Consider the following 12,005-nt stretch of genomic DNA (forward strand, 5'->3'; position numbering starts at 1 on the left):
GAGTAAAGTGACTTGCCAGTAACGAGATTGAACGAGGTATTGGGATACCGACGATCGAATCTCGGGCAAGTAACATATCGATTGACAAAGGGAATTGCATACGGGGTTGCTTGAATCCTCGACATCGTGGTTCATCTGATGAGATCATCGTGGAGCATGTGGGAGCCAACATGGGTATCCAGATCCCGCTGTTGGTTATTGACCGGAGAGTCGTCTCGGTCATGTCTACATGTCTCCCGAACCCGTAGGGTCTACACACTTAAGGTTCGGTGACGCTAGGGTTGTAGGGATATGTATATGCAGTAACCCGAATGTTGTTCGGAGTCCCGGATGAGATCCCGGACGTCACGAGGAGTTCCGGAATGGTCCCTCACAATAAATTATTATTTGATTGCATTTGATGTTTATCATGTTTTGCATCTTGTTTACTTAGAACGACGGTAGTAAATAAGATGATCCCTCACAATAATTTCAAGAAGGTGTTCCCCCTAACTGTGCACCGTTGCAACAGTTCGTTGTTTCAATGCACCACGTGATGATCGGGTGTTTGATTCAAAACGTTCACATACAACGGGTGTAAGACAGATTTACACATGCAAACACTTAGGTTGACTTGACGAGCCTAGCATGTGTATAGACATGGCCTCGGAACACAGAAGACTGAAAGGTCGAGCATGAGTCGTATAGAAGATACGATCAACATGAAGATGTTCACCGACGTTGACTAGTCCGTCTCACGTGATGATCGGACACGGCCTAGTTGACTCGGATCATGTTATACTTAGATGACTAGAAGAGGGATGTCTATCTAAGTGGGAGTTCATTGTATAATTTGATTAGATGAACTTAATTATCATGAACTCAGTCTAAAATCTTTACAATATGTCTTGTAGATCAAATGGCCAACGTAGTCCTCAACTTCAACGCGTTCCTAGAGAAAACCAAGCTGAAAGACTATGGTAGCAACTATACGGACTGGGTCCGGAACCTGAGGATCATCCTCATAGCTGCCAAGAAAGATTATGTCCTACAAGCACCGCTGGGTGACGCACCTGTTCTCCCTGCAGAACAAGACGTTATGAACGCTTGGCAGGCACGTACCGATGACTACTCCCTCGTTCAGTGCGGCATGCTTTACAGCCTAGAGCCGGGGCTCCAAAAGCGTTTTGAGAGACATGGAGCATATGAGATGTTCGAAGAGCTGAAAATGGTTTTCCAAGCTCATGCCCGGGTCGAGAGATATGAAGTCTCCGACAAATTCTTCAGCTGTAAGATGGAGGAAAATAGTTCTGTTAGTGAGCACATACTCACTATGTCTGGGTTACATAACCGCTTGACTCAGCTGGGAGTTAATCTCCCGGATGATGCGGTCATTGACAGAATCCTCCAATCGCTTCCACCGAGCTACAAGAGCTTTGTGATGAACTTCAATATGCAGGGGATGGAAAAGACCATTCCTGAAGTATTTGCAATGCTGAAATCAGTAGAGGTAGAAGTCAAGAAGGAACATCAAGTGTTGATGGTCAATAAAACCACTAAGTTCAAGAAGGGCAAAGGTAAAAAGAACTTCAAGAAGGACGGCAAGGGAGTTGCCGCGCCCAGCAAGCAAGCTGCCGGGAAGAAGCCAAAGAATGGACCCAAGCCCGAGACTGAGTGCTTTTATTGCAAGGGAAGTGGTCACTGGAAGCGGAACTGCCCCAAATACTTAGCGGACAAGAAGGCCGGCAAAACAAAAGGTATATATGATATACATGTAATTGATGTGTACCTTACTAGTACCCATAGTAGCTCCTGGGTATTTGATACCGGTGCAGTTGCTCACATTTGTAACTCAAAGCAGGGGCTGCGGAATAAGCGGAGACTGGCAAAGGACGAGGTGACGATGCGCGTCGGGAATGGTTCCAAGGTCAATGTGATCGCCGTCGGCACGCTACCTCTACATTTACCTTCGGGATTAGTTTTAAACCTTAATAATTGTTATTTAGTGCCAGCTTTGAGCATGAACATTGTATCGGGATCTCGTTTAATTCGAGATGGCTACTCATTTAAATCCGAGAATAATGGTTGTTCTATTTATGTGAGAGATATGTTTTATGGTCATGATCCTATGGTGAATGGTTTATTCTTAATGAATCTCGAGCGTAATGCTACACATATTCATAGTGTGAGTACCAAAAGATATAAAGTTGATAATGATAGTCCCACATACTTGTGGCACTGCCGCCTTGGTCACATAGGTGTCAAACGCATGAAGAAGCTCCATGCAGATGGACTTTTAGAGTCTCTTGATTACGAATCATTTGACACGTGCGAACCATGCCTCATGGGTAAGATGACCAAGACTCCGTTCTCAGGAACAATGGAGCGAGCAACCAACTTATTGGAAATCATACATACTGATGTGTGCGGTCCAATGAGTGTTGAGGCTCGCGGTGGCTATCGTTATGTTCTCACCCTCACTGATGATTTGAGTAGATATGGGTATATCTACTTAATGAAACACAAGTCTGAACTTTGAAAAGTTCAAGGAATTTCAGAGTGAGGTTGAGAATCAACGTGACAGGAAAATCAAGTTTCTACGATCAGATCGTGGAGGAGAATACTTGAGTCACGAATTTGGCACACACTTAAGAAAATGTGGAATAGTTTCACAACTCACGCCGCCTGGAACACCTCAGTGTAATGGTGTGTCCGAACGTCGTAATCGCACTCTATTGGATATGGTACGATCTATGATGTCTCTTACCGATTTACCGCTATCTTTTTGGGGCTATGCTTTAGAGACTGCCGCATTCACTTTAAATAGGGCTCCGTCGAAATCCGTTGAGACGACACCGTTTGAATTATGGTTTGGGAAGAAACCTAAGCTGTCGTTTCTGAAAGTTTGGGGATGCGATGCTTATGTCAAGAAACTTCAACCTGAAAAGCTCGAACCCAAGTCAGAAAAATGCGTCTTCATAGGATACCCTAAAGAAACTGTTGGGTATACCTTCTACCTCAGATCCGAAGGCAAGATCTTTGTTGCCAAGAATGGATTCTTTCTAGAGAAAGAGTTTCTCTCGAAAGAAGTAAGTGGGAGGAAAGTAGAACTTGATGAAGTGTTACCTCTTGAACCGGAAAATGGCACAACTCAAGAAAATGTTCCTGAGGTGCCTGCACCTACTAGAGAGGAAGTTATTGATGATGATCAAGATACTTCTGATCAAGCTCCTACTGAAATTCGAAGGTCCACAAGGACACGTTCCGCACCAGAGTGGTACGGCAACCCTGTCTTGGAAATCATGTTGTTAGACAACGGTGAACCTTCGAACTATGAAGAAGCGATGGCGGGCCCGGATTCCGACAAATGGCTAGAAGCCATGAAATCCGAGATAGGATCCATGTATGAAAACGAAGTATGGACTTTGACTGACTTGCCCGTTGAGCGGTGAGCCATAGAAAATAAATGGATCTTTAAGAAGAAGACAGACGCGGATGGTAATGTGACCATCTATAAAGCTCGGCTTGTCGCTAAGGGTTATCGACAAGTTCAAGGGGTTGACTACGATGAGACTTTCTCACCGGTAGCGAAGCTAAAGTCCATCTGAATCATGTTAGCAATTGCCGCATTCTATGATTATAAAATATGGCAAATGGACGTCAAAACGGCATTCCTTAATGGTTTCCTTAAGGAAGAATTGTATATGATGCAGCCGGAAGGTTTTGTCGATCCTAAGAATGCTGACAAGGTATGCAAGCTCCAACGCTCGATTTATGGGCTGGTGCAAGCATCTCGGAGTTGGAACATTCGCTTTGATGAGATGATCAAAGCTTTTGGGTTTACGCAAACTTATGGAGAAGCCTGCGTTTACAAGAAAGTGAGTGGGAGCTCTGTAGCATTTCTCGTATTATATGTAGATGACATACTTTTGATGGGAAATGATATAGAACTCTTGGACAGCATTAAGGCCTACTTGAATAAGAGTTTTTCAATGAAGGACCTTGGAGAAGATGCTTATATATTAGGAATCAAGATCTATAGAGATAGATCGAGACGCCTCATAAGTCTTTCACAAAGCACATACCTTGATAAGATATTGAAGAAGTTCAATATGGATCAGTCTAAGAAGGGGTTCTTGCCTGTGCTGCAAGGTGTGAAATTGAGCTCAGCTCAATGTCCGACCACAGCAGAAGATATAGAAGAGATGAGTGTCATCCCCTATGCCTCAGCCATAGGTTCTATTTTGTATGCCATGCTGTGTACCAGACCTGATATAAACCTTGTCGTAAGTTTGGTAGGAAGGTACCAAAGTAATCCCGGCAAGGAACACTGGACAGCGGTCAAGAATATCCTGAAGTACCTGAAAAGGACTAAGGAAATGTTTCTCGTTTATGGAGGTGACGAAGAGCTCGTCGTAAAGGGTTACGTCGACGCTAGCTTCGACACAGATCTGGATGACTCTAAGTCACAGACCGGATACGTGTATATTTTGAATGGTGGGGCAGTAAGCTGGTGCAGTTGCAAGCAGAGCGTCGTGGCGGGATCTACATGTGAAGCGGAGTACATGGCAGCCTCGGAGGCAGCACATGAAGCAATATGGGTGAAGGAGTTCATCACCGACCTAGGAGTCATACCCAATGCGTCGGGGCCGATCAAGCTCTTCTGTGACAACACTGGAGCTATTGCTCTTGCCAAGGAGCCCAGGTTTCACAAGAAGACAAGGCACATCAAGCGTCGCTTCAACTCCATTCGTGAAAATGTTCAAGATGGAGACATAGAGATTTGTAAAGTACATACGGACCTGAATGTAGCGGATCCGTTGACTAAACCTCTCCCTAGAGCAAAACATGATCAACACCAGAATTCCATGGGTGTTCGATTCATCACAATGTAACTAGATTATTGACTCTAGTGCAAGTGGGAGACTTGTTGGAAATATGCCCTAGAGGCAATAATAAAATGATTATTATATTTCCTTGTTCATGATAATTGTCTTTATTCATGCTATAATTGTTATCCGGAAATCGTAATACATGTGTGAATAATAGACACCAACATGTCCCTAGTAAGCCTCTAGTTGACTAGCTCGTTGATCAACAGATAGTCATGGTTTCCTGACTATGGACATTGGATGTCATTGATAACGAGATCACATCATTAGGAGAATGATGTGATGGACAAGACCCAATCCTAAACATAGCACAAGATCGTATAGTTCGTTTGCTAGAGTTTTTCCAATGTCAAAGTATCTTTTCCTTAGACCATGAGATCATGTAACTCCCGGATACCGTAGGAGTGCTTTGGGCTATACCAAACGTCACAACGTAACTGTGGTGACTATAAAGGTAGACTACGGGTATCTCCGAAAGTGTCTGTTGGGTTGACACGGATCAAGACTGGGATTTGTCACTCCGTATGACGTGATTGTCGGAGGGGTATCTCTGGGCCCTCTCGGTAATGCACATCACTATAAAGTCTTGCAAGCAATGTGACTAATGAGTTAGTTGCGGGATGATGCATTATGGAACGAGTAAAGAGACTTGCCGGTAACGATATTGAACTAGGTATTGTGATACCGACGATCGAATCTCGGGCAAGTAACATACCGATGACAAAGGGAACAACGTATATTGTTATGCGGTTCGACCGATAAAGATCTTCCTAGAATATGTAGGAGACAATATGGGCATCCAGGTTCCGCTATTGGTTATTGACCAGAGAAGTGTCTCGGCCTTACCTACATAGTTCTCGAACCCGTAGGGTCCGCACGCTTAACGTTCGTTGATGATATAGTATTATATGAGTTATGTATGTTGGCAACCGAATGTTGTTCGGAGTTCCGGATAAGATCACGGACATGATAAGGAACTCTGGAATGGTCCGGAGATAAAGATTAATATATGGGATAATAGTCTTTGTGTAAGTGCATCTAGTGCCCCGTAGTGATTTTGGTGTATTGAAGACTTATAGGTTAAGGGACTGATGCGTTTGTGAGTGTACATAGATCTATAAGTCTATGAGGAGTTTGATATTTACAGAGAAAGTTGACCCCTAAAAATGAATTTCTTCGACTGAAGACTTTGGATATCTGAAGACTTTGAAAGTGAAGAAATTGGTGTGATCCTGAAGACTTGGTATTCATTCGAGGAACATGAAGCGTGAAGACTTTTGTTTTTGTAGTTTCATTTTCTCTTTCTTGAGTCATAGGAAACACTGTACTATTAAAGGGGGTCGAGGAAATACTAAGGAAAAATTTCCAAGTGATGCTCAACTCAAATCCTACACCTACCAATCCCTTCAAGTGAAGCCATTAGAAACCTCATACACCTCTGTCAATTTCTTCAGTGACAGAGACGATGTTCTTCTGGTCTCTGAGAAATTTGTTTTCACTGAGGAGTTAGGAATTCGCCAGTGCGGATTGCCTACACAGTGAGGAACATGATAGCCCTAAGGAATTTGATACTCAAAATTCCGACCGTTGTTGTGCTATGCGCCAGCTGTCCCAAAATATCTACCCACCTAACAGTCATATCATTGAAGGGCATTTATGTCTTATCATGTCGGGCTGCTCCCTAGACTATAAATAGCCGCCCCCTACAACCACTAGATGGTTGGATGCTCTGAGAGAAATTGACACTTGTCATTTGAGAGCATCCCATCCTCCAAGGACTTTGAGTGAAAATCATCGAGTGAGGAAAACCCGAACCCAAACACCTACAAACCCAAAGTGATTGAGCATCACTGAAGAGATTGATCCTGCGTGGATCCGACGCTTGTTACCTTTGAAGACTGTGCATCTTACAGACGGTTAGCCGTCATGGTCTAGAGCATCCAAGAGGAAATTGTGGATCACCGAGTGACAGAGTCTGTGAAGGTTTGGAAGTCACCTGAAGACTTACCACAAGTGCTTGGGCGAGGTGTGTGTGACCTTAGCTCAAGGGGAATATGGTGAGGACTAAGTGTCTTGAGCTACGTGTTTAGGACTGGGTGTTTGGGACTGTGTGTCCTCAGGTTTAAATACCTAGCGGCCCTAACCAGACGTACAACTGTCACAGTAGTTGGAACTTGTCTACCAAATCATTGTCTTCACCGAGCTAACTAGTTCCATTTCCTCAAACCTTTCATTTCCTCATTTCTGTGTTGTGTGCTTGTTCATATATGTTTGAAGACTTTGACTGAAGACTTTCTCAATTTCCTCAGTTCAATTTCTTCAGTCTGTTTGTCTTTGTTATGTTTATCCTGTGATTACGCTTTCTATACTCTGTGCTTGTTTTCATTTCATCATGAAGACCATACTCATGCTCTGTTATGTTTACTTCTGAGTACTTATTCCACTGCAAGTAGTTCTTCACTCAGGAATTTCCTCACCTGCAAATTCCTCAGTGAAGAATTCATAAAATCACCTATTCACCCCCCCTCTAGTCGATATAGCGCACTTTCAATTGGTATCAAAGCAAGGTACTCCATTGTTCTGTGTGATTTTGGTTTAACCGCCTAGAGTTTTAGTTATGTCGACCGCAGGTATGATCAAGGTTTCTGCTGGGTGTCCTACCTTCGATGGGACGGACTACCCCTACTGGAAGAATAAGATGCGCATGCATCTTGAGGCAATTGATAACGATCTCTGGTACATTGTGGAGAATGGTGTTCCCTCTGTCACTCCCACCATCAACGCTGCTGATGTGAAGAGATTCAAGCAACTCAACTCTCAAGCGAAGAACATCATATGTGGCCATCTGAGCAAAGGGAAGTATGGCAGAGTGAGTGCTTTGGAGACAGCAAACCTTATCTGGGACAGGCTGTCCAAGGTCAATGAGGGAGTCTCAACACAGCGTGACTCTCGAGTTGACGTTCTTTGGAATCTCTTCAACCACTTCAAAAGACTTGACAATGAAAATGTTCAGCAAACCTGCGATCGCCTCACTGACATCTCAAATGAGCTTCAAGCACTTAGTGCCACTGATATCACCGACCATGAGGTGGTGAAGAAATTGTTGAGATCGCTTGATTCCTCATTTGATACCTTGGCATTGATGATACAAGAACGTGGAGACTATAAGTCACTTGATCCCACTGATATCCTCGAGAGACTAAACACTCATGAGTTCCAGCTTGTTGAGAAGAGAGATCTCTATGGACCAAGTTATGGCAGATCATGAGCTCTGAAGGCCAAGGCGGTGTCTGAATCTGAAGATGAAGATTCTGGTAGCAGCCTTGGTGACCCTGAAGAACTGAGCCAGGAGCTAGCAATGCTCGTGAGGAAATTCCAGAAGTTCTCAAGATGTGGTCGTTTTGGAAGATCCTGAATAAGTGGCGACATGAGATCAGATTCCTCATCCCATGATTACAAGAAGAGACTCTGTCACAAATGCAAGAAACCCGGACACTACATTCAAGATTGTCCTCAGTGGGAAAAGGAATCAAAGAAGAAGAAGTACAAGGATTACGGTTCTGATGATTCAAAGAAGAAGAAGAAATCTTCAAAATCCTCTTCATCAAAACCTTCAAGGTCTTCATCTCACAAGAAGAGCAGCTCCAAGAAGGCTCGGGCACTCATTGGCAAGGAAATGGACTCTGAGGCTGAATCTGAGGAAAATGAGGAAGAGGAGGAATCTGAGGAGTCAGACTCTGGTGTGGCAAGCCTAGCCCTCGCTACCGCGTTCGTCAGCAAGTCCATCTTCAACTTTGAAGAAAAGGGCCTCCCCAACACTACTGATGACAGCGATGAGGACTACGCTCCCACCTATTGCTTCATGGCAAAAGGCTCAAGGTACTCAATTATCCCTCCTCTGTATCTAGTGAGGATGAACCTGATGAAAACCTCAAACCCAGCCATTCTAAACTTGCTAAGATTGCTGTGAAACTGCAAAAGGCTCTTGAAAAGGTTCAAAACATGCTAGATAAAAGCGATGATATGTTGGGCGAGGAAATGGATTGCACTAAAATTTTGACTGAAAATCTTCAGAGACTACAGCCCAAGTTTGACAATCTTCAAGGTCATCATAACACTCTCCTATCTGATCATGAGAAGCTTTCTTATGAATTTCTTCAAAGAAAGCAAGATCTTGAGCAGTTAGGAGTGAGTTATGAAGATCTTCAGAAGGAGCGTGATTCATTACTTGCTTAACAGATCAGCGCTACTCAGGATGAATTTGTTCCTCCATGTTTGAAGTGCATTGAACGTGAAATTGCTAATTCTTCACCTGAATGATCAAATGCTTCCATTGTTGCAAATTCTTCAACTGCCTCTGCTATCACTAATTCCTCATCTGAGAACATTGCTAGTATCACTGATAATGCATGGCTGAATGAATTGTATATGACATGTATGTACAAAAGCCTCAAAGGGCATCAGGCTCTTTGTGACGTGCTTAAAAAGCAGATCCTCAAAAGGAACCCTAGGAAAGAGGGTATTGCCTTTGAGAGGAAACTTAATGCTGATGGGACCTACTGGAAACCTGAGTAGTATCCCAAAACCTCATGGGCGGCTGCAAAGGGACCTTCAGTGGAGCCATCTACTTTATCTGGCTTTACATGTGAATCTTCATATTCTTCTGATGAGTCATTTGACTCCAATTATAAACTGTTCAAAAATTAGAATGGTGAAGTATTTGCTAGATATGTTAGCACTAACTGCAGGAACGGTTCTCCTATGAAGAAAATCTGGGTTCCCAAAAGGTGCCTTGAAAATCTTCAGATGAATGTCATCATGACACCACCTGTGAAGAATAGGAACCCCAGATCAAATTCTTCATGTGGACCAAATTCTTCATATGGATCCAAGTCCTCATACGGACCAAACTCCTCACGTGGATCAAATTCCTCAAAAGGATCAAAGTCCTCATATGAACATCATCGTGCTAACCCGTCTGTTTCGCGAGGAAGACCTAAGGATTATGGATATGTGCATTATTCTTCAAATCATTATGTTCATAAGTCCTCGAAGAATTTCTCTGCTTACCCTAACCCCTCTTATGTGAAACGAAGTGGATTGGCATCTATGCCACCTTTCTGTTATGGAGATCGCATAATGATGAACTCTTTGCCACCCCTTCAGATGTGGGTGGTGAATAAAAAGAACTAACCTCTTATGCAGGGTCAGGTCTCCAGACGAACTTAATCGTCTGAAGAATTTGCTGGAGTCCTGAATATGCTTGAAAGGATGCAAGCTAATCATGAAGAAATGAATTTTCATTTCTCACGTCCTCATACTGATTTATCTGTTCTATTGCTTGATGAAATTGATCTGATGAAATTGACACCATATTCTTCACTGATGAAGTATATGAGTTCATAAGTTGCACTAATTCATCTGCAGGATGATCAACCCAAAGACACTGAGTGGGTCCTTGATAGTGGATGTACAAATCACATGACTGATGACAGGAGCTTATTGATGGACTCTGCTTTATCTCCATCACATCTGAAGCATATCACCTATGCTGACAAAGGCAAAAGCAAGGTATTGGGTCTAGGTAAGGTTGCAATCTCAAAGGATCGACACATGGACAAAGTCATGCTTGTCGAGTCCTTAGGGTTCGACCTCATGTCTGTCTCAATGCTTTGTGATCTTGATATGGTTGTTGTATTTGGCAAGTATTGTTGTATTGTGATCGTGGAAGCTGACAATTCCAAAGTCTTCGAAGGCTTTGGGAGAGGAGATTTGTATATTGTTGATTTCTCTATAGGACCACAACCTGCTACATGTCTACTTGCAAAAGCTTCAAAAGGCTAGCTATGGCATCGACGACTTGGTCATGCTGGCATGAGGAATCTGCACACGCTGGCTGTCGGTGTCAAAACCGGCGGATCTCGGGTAGGGGGTCCCGAACTGTGCGTCTAGGCGGATGGTAATAGGAGGCAGGGGACACGAAGTTTTACCCAGGTTCGGGCCCTCTTGATGGAGGTAAAACCCTACGTCATGCTTGATTAATATTGATGATATGGGTAGTACAAGAGTAGATCTACCACGAAATCAGAGAGGCTAAACCCTAGAAGCTAGCCTATGGTATGATTGTGTGTTGTCCTATGGACTAAAACCCTCCGGTTTATATAGACACCGGAGAGGGCTAGGGTTACACAAGGTCGGTTACAAAGGAGGAGATATGCATATCCATATTGCCTAGCTTGCCTTCCACGCCAAGTAGAGTCCCATCCGGACATGAGACGAAGTTTTCAATCTTGTATCTTCATAGTCTAACAGTCCGGCCAAAGAATATAATCCGGCTGTCCGGAGACCCCCTAATCCAGGACTCCCTCACTGGCGAAGAAGAAGCATGTCATTGGCATCGAGAATGTCAAATTCCTCAAGGATCACTTATGCGGAGCCTGTCAAGCTACAAAGTGTTGGAAATATGCCCTAGAGGCAATAATAAAAGCATTATTATTATATTTCCTTGTTCATGATAATTGTCTTTATTCATGCTATAATTGTATTATCCGGAAATCGTAATACATGTGTGAATAATAGACACCAACATGTCCCTAGTAAGCCTCTAGTTGACTAGCTCGTTGATCAACAGATGGTCATGGTTTCCTGACTATGGACATTGGATGTCATTGATAACGAGATCACATCATTAGGAGAATGATGTGATGGACAAGACCCAATCCTAAACATAGCATAAGATCGTATAGTTCGTTTGCTAGGTTTTTCCAATGTCAAAGTATCTTTTCCTTAGACCATGAGATCGTGTAACTCCCGGATACCGTAGGAGTGTTTTGGGTATACCAAACGTCACAACGTAACTGGGTGACTATAAAGGTAGACTACGGGTATCTCCGAAAGTGTCTGTTGGGTTGACACGGATCAAGACTGGGATTTGTCACTCCGTATGACGGAGAGGTATCACTGGGCCCACTCGGTAATGCATCATCATTATGAGCTCAAAGTGACCAAGTGTCTGGTCACGGGATCATGCATTACGGTACGAGTAAAGTGACTTGCCAGTAACGAGATTGAACGAGGTATTGGGATACCGACGATCGAATCTCGGGCAAGTAACATATCGATTGACAAAGGGAA

This window comes from Triticum urartu, chromosome 3 (genome assembly GCF_003073215.2).
Source record: "Triticum urartu cultivar G1812 chromosome 3, Tu2.1, whole genome shotgun sequence".
NCBI lineage: Eukaryota > Viridiplantae > Streptophyta > Magnoliopsida > Poales > Poaceae > Triticum > Triticum urartu.